Raw genomic sequence first — 6,630 nt, 5'->3', positions numbered from 1 at the left:
AGAGTGCTCAGAAAGGAACTTTTCACTTTGACCTAGTGAGGGGCGTGTTGTCACACCATAGCCTATGAGGTAAGTTATAACAATGGGAACCTGCTATAGTGTACAATGCAACAAACTGTAGCAGTATTTAAAATAAATGTTTAACTCATGAAACACAAAGATTATCTTAAAACAGTAAGAAAATTTAACAAAGTAAAATGTCAAACTAATGAAAGAAATAAGTTACATATAAATTGTGTTCTTGAGGAGAAAATAGCCTAGATACAGAATTGGGGCATGTACCAAACAATGTAAAATATAAAATGTACACAATACACAGTTAAAACAATGCACAAAAAGCACTTTTCACTTTATTCCAACGTGTTATCACAATGTATGGCAAGTTTTCACAACATTTCTATATTATAGCAGCAATTAAAATAATACAATAATATTTAACTTTTTAACGAAACACCAAGATGATCATGACTCAGTGAGAAAGGGTAACAACCAAAAACAACAAGTATAGTGTGTGTAAATGTGTCCATCAATGTGCAGTATACAAAAGAAAGTGCTTTCTCACTTTGCTCCACTGGTGGGGTATGTTGTGACAATGGAAAACTACATTATACAGCACTTGTATTTTATTGCAACAGTAATAAAACAATTGTATTTATGAACAATTATTACCAGTAGTAAAATAATTATAAAATACCATTATAATAATGAAAAAGTAAAAAAAAAGCAACACAATATCAAACCATTGCTATTGACAATTAAATCAAATGTACAGTGTTCGGACAGTGTCTATTGTCTGCAAATATCCCAAAAAATTTTTACAATATACATAAGATTACATTTGTTGTGAGCAACACTGCGGCTCAGTGGTTAGCACTGTCGTCTCACACCAAAAAGTTCACTGGTTCGAGTCCCAGTTGGGTCAGTTGGCATTTCTGTGTGGAGTTTGTATGGGTTGGCATGGGTTTCCCCCACAGTCCAAAGACATGCGCTATAGGTGAACTGAATAAGCTAAATTGGCCGTAGTGTATGAGTGTGAATGAGTGTGTAAGGATGTTTCCCAGTATTGGGTTGCAGCTGGAAGGGCATCCGCTGTATAAAACATATGCTGGATAAGTTGGCGGTTCATTCCGCTGTGGCGACCCTTGATGAATAAAGGGACTAAGCCGAAAAGAAAATGAATGAGTGAATGAAATTTAGATGGATGGATTGATAAAGACATTGTTGTTTTTTCTTCTGGCAGCTAGTAAAAAAGTGATTACAAAAATTTTTTTTAAAATTAGAGTCACCTACATTTGAAGAATGGATTGATACAGTGCACACTATATATATGTCATGTCTTTTTCATTAGGAACACAGACTGAATGCTTTTTTTAAAAATTTGGAGTAAATAAATTGAGTATATTTTAGGAATGGGACTATAACCGTCTTCAAGGTATACCGCGGTTTGGAAAAGTCAAGGTTTTAAAACCTCCATCATTTTCTGGTAAACCGTTCTTAAGGTATGTGTAAGATATATATATATATTTTTTTTTTACATTTTGTTTTTTAGGACAACCGTATCTTCAGCAGAAAAAAACTTCCAAAGATGCCGTTTTTAAATTGTAAAAAAAATCAGCGTTTTTGAAACTAATGAAGACAGCAGAAGTCAATCATTGATTTGAATTATTTAGCCTGACATGTTTACTGCTCCAAAATATTATAAATCTTAAAAAAAATTAAATTTATTGTTTTGAAAGGGGAAAAAAGTTTTTGTTTTTTACCCAGACATTTAAAAAGAATATATTTTAGTGGATTAATCACAATACCATGATATCTCTATCCAAGGTTATCCTACCGTCAGAATTTTTTCGACCCCTGATAAATAAAGGGACTAAGCCAAAGGAAAATGAATGAATACATTCTTCAATGGTATGTTATGCTACATCACATTATATTGTCACAATAGGAAGCTGCAGAAATTCTATTATCAAGCATGATTAGTTTATTACAGCAACGTTTAACTCTAATGTACTTATGAAACATTAAGATAATCATGAAACATTAATGCACAGAAAAGCACTTTTCAGTTTAAACCAACAACAGGGCATGTTGACACACTGTACAGGGTTAGTTGGCACAATTGGAACCTACAGTTAGGGTGTTATACAACATTTGTTTATTATATTAACATTTAACTTTTAATGATATAACACTATTTAACTCACTCTGTAATTATTAAACACCAAGATAATCATAAAACATTAGGAAAAGATAACAAGCCAAAAAATAACCAAACCAAGAATAACAAAGTAGGAGGAATAAAGAAAAACGTTACAGTGTACAAAATAGTTTGTTTATATAATAACATAAAAACATATCATATGACAACTTATAAACAGTCATGATACTGTATATGACTATTATAAAAATATCCTCATCCTGAGAACTCAATAAATTCAGCATTTCAATAAGTTCCCAGTAAATTCTATTATGCTCACTTGTTTACCAATATAGCAAGAAGCAATACTTTCTATTTTATTTAATTTAGTTTAAATATAAACTCCTCATATTAATCTAATTTAGAATAGTATGATAACTAAACCAAGCTCTCATACTAAAGAATATGTAGGCTTTCTCTGAGATTTGATTGATATTTATGAGCATCTAATTTGTCTTCTGAATTATGACGGCTATGAATATTCTGCCGTCTCCAAATGTTTTGACAACAGTGCTAATGCTTTATGTCAGCAATTCATTAGCGGCTATTAAAATAATTGAAGTTTAAACATAGTCATCATTCATTTTAGCATAATGCACTTGTTCGACAGTTAAGTGTCCTCGTTCAAACAGTTCATGTGTGTTATTGTTTTATGGATGCATAATTTATTGCATTGACATTTACTATATATTTTCTGAGCAGACCTTTTATATCAGTGCAGCAGGGGTACATGTATCCCTCAAAGAAAACATTTGATATCAAGTTAAGTGTTAATTCTTTTATCCCACTAGAAATCAGAGAGAGTGGAAAAAAGTCTCCCTAAATGATGTCCAATAAAGTCATAATTCTTTGTTTGTGATCCTGCCAGTTAAAAGGTCTTTGACACTTGAACAGTGTTGGGCTAAACCCCCTGCAGGATGCAAGGGAAGTCTGCCCTCATAAAACCTCTCCGCCGAGGCTTGTTCCCTCTGTGATTTACAGTCCAGCACAGACAATGACTATTGCTGATCAAACCAATCACTGTTCAGCTATTCTTTCATAATCTTGTACATCAGCCACAATAGCGTCAGACAATCTTTAGGGTCCCACCTACATGCTGGATCCAAAATAGTTTCACATTGTATACATGATGGTTTGTTATATTTTACATTGATTAAATGTTGAAATTTGAGCTCATATGGTTAACAATCCACAGAATGATGTGCAAATATTATTATATTTAAAAAGATGAATCAAAAGCAAGCAAAATGTATTATTTTTCTCTGCCATTAGAGAGATCAGATGTTCAAGTGCCACATTTGTGCAGCTGTCGCCATATGTATACATTCACAATGAATTGGATACTGAGTGCAAACCTACCATCTGCATGTGTAAGTGTACAAAATACAATTCAAACACACAATTTAAATGAAATTCCATGTACAATCTTTAGGGATTCTATAAATGCATCCAATACAAATGTAAATACAACAGGAATAAATTCTGCAGTATGAAATATAAGTAAAGATCATCTAAAGCATTTCCTCTTGGCAGCTGATGGGAATGTCTGTGCGTATGGAGACACGACTAGCGATAAAGGAGATGAAAAAACAACAATAGCAACAATGAGTAACAGACTGACCCTTTTGCTGGATCAATCCTATTGGCTCCAGTGTTTGAGCATGAGTGCCGCAAATAAGAATGAACCTGTTTGTCTTTCCTGGGATCAGTAAACATCCTCAACACAAACAGCAGTGTGAGAGAAAGAAAGTCACACCACCAGGGCAGCTGCACTCTCACTGTATGAGTCTTTTGATGTCTGTAGGAGGGAACTGATAATGAAGGCTCTTACGTCTTAATTCTTTTAATTGTCTTTGTCGTGGACAGGAATCAGACTTAATACATTTCATTTTTCCATTTTCTAAACCACTTAATCGAGGATCCACTTGGTCCATGATTGTTTATTGATTATTTTCTTTTATTTCATTTAATTTATCGATCAACTTCAATCCTTTCTTTAAAAATCTTTATTTTTATATATACATTTTCCATCGCCCATTGTACAGTCTGCTTGTTCTGAATGTATGGCCATTCCATCACAGATTGTATTTTATGCATAGCCCATCATTTAGCGGTTTTGTTGTACTTAATGCAGTTTATTTCATTATTTTTTTATTGTTGTTGTTCATTTATTCATCTATTTACCAAACCTCTTTTTTTCTGGACAGATGCTAGTCTTGTTTGTTTATTTTTATCTTTCTTTAATTTCATCTGTTCATTCACATCAAACTTGTCTTGGACAATTGCCAGTCTTATTATATTATATTATATTATATTATATTATATTATATTATATTATATTATATTATATTATATTATATTATATTATATTATATTATATTATATTATATTATATTATATTATATTATATTAGTTTAATTTAAACTTTATTGTCTGTTCTGCTTGGCACAGAAAGTAAATTTGTCTTTAAAACTATTAACACACATACAACAATCACATAATAGCAACACTCATCAAGACAACCACATGAATTAAAAACTTAAAAACAAATTAGCCCCATACATATTACTGCAGATCATTCTTAACAACCGCACCATTCACATTAAACAGGGATCTGATTTAATACAATAACTGCAACTGGGATAAATGACTTTTTATAAGCATTTGTTTGTGCTCTAGGAATTTTAAACATGCATCCTGATTGTAACATTTCAAAAGCTGAGGAAAGGGGATGTGTATTATCTTTAAAAATCTCAATTGCTGTTTTTTCCACAAAGAAGTCAAAGAATCTTCAGCGAATGTTATTTGTAACCAGTTATCTTATTTGCCTAATTGATCATTTGTGACCAAACCATATACATATAATACTGTGAAACAATATAATATGTAAGAACACTCTCTATTAATAATCTATAGGCCATGTTTAAAGTCTGTGTACTAACATTAAAACTTCTCAACTTGCAAAGGAGACTTGCCTTCTTATAAACAGCCTCTACATTACTATCAATATATTATATTATATTATATTATATTATATTATATTATATTATATTATATTATATTATATTATATTATATTATATTATATTATATTTAAAAATGTTATTTCTTTTTCCAAACTGCTTGGACAAATGAACAGCCTGTTGCATATTTGTCAGTTATAAAACAGCTTGTCTTGTGTGAAAGGCCTTTTATTTCCTGTTGTTTTGTTTAAACCATGCGTCCTCAACAGATGACTGGCCCATAGCAGATTTGAACTTGTTTAATAATTCAGAGCATATTTTACCTTCAAACTTAAAGTGTGTGGAAAGCAAGAGTGTCCATAAGAGAAATGCCTTAGCTAGTTTATTTAATTATCACTGATCTCTGTGTAAACTGACTATGACATCTCTCCTCCATCTTTATATAATTATTGCAAACCAATACACATAATTACACTGTTACAACAAAGTATACAACAGTAATGTTCACTGTTACACCCTGCATCCTTCTCCTAGTATGCACACTTACAGACCTGGTGCAGGTGCAGTGAATATTACAGCTCTGTTGTCAGGAGGACCAATGAAAGCACATTAACTCCACAGGCAGTTCCCCAATCTCATTCAGCACAGACCGTCCTCCTCCTCCTCCTCCTCCTCTCTGGCCAGACAGCCAGGCATCTGTTTCAGGCTACAGCCCACACCCCCAGACCTCAACCTCTGTCTGGCATCCACATGCAGGCCCTAAATCAGTGCCTAGGGAGCACGCAGACACAGGCCACCCCCGCTACGACATTCGAGTGTCACTTTAACAATCTTCAGCCATCAAATTGGTCAAATGTATTTCAAACGCATGATGTGTCATGTTGGGGTAGGCCTATAGTATGATTTTTCATTTCTTTAAAAAGATAAGTGGATATGAATGAGAAGGTTTGGGGAGAGAGACTGTGCAGTTTATATTTCCTAAGTGCTGTTTAATGTAGAGAATTTTTAAACATAATTGTTTTAATAACTAATTACTGTTGTCTATGCCATGATGACAGTATAAAAATGTTTCAAGTTACGTTTCAAGATACTATTATTTGGCTTAAAGTGCAATTTAAAGACTTAACTAGGTTATTATGTTAACCAGGCAAGACATTGGACAATTGTTTTTTTAGATAATCGAAAAAATTCTTAAGAGTGGCTAATAATATTGACCTTATTTATTTATTATCTATTTCTTCTTTTTTTTCCCTTTAAAACTGCTTTTATTCCAGCCAAACTAAAACAAATAGACTTTCTACAGAAGAAAAAATACTAAATGAAATATATTTTAATGATTTATGGATTAAAACAACAGAAAAACACTAAATGTATGTTGACAAATACCTATACAATATAACTATAAAATATATATCACATAGGGTGAAATATGCCTTGTAAAGTAGCACGCTAGATTTATTTCTATAATGTG

This window comes from Danio aesculapii, chromosome 14 (assembly GCF_903798145.1).
Source record: "Danio aesculapii chromosome 14, fDanAes4.1, whole genome shotgun sequence".
Taxonomy (NCBI): Eukaryota; Metazoa; Chordata; class Actinopteri; order Cypriniformes; family Danionidae; genus Danio; species Danio aesculapii.
This window is presented reverse-complemented; position numbering follows the sequence as displayed.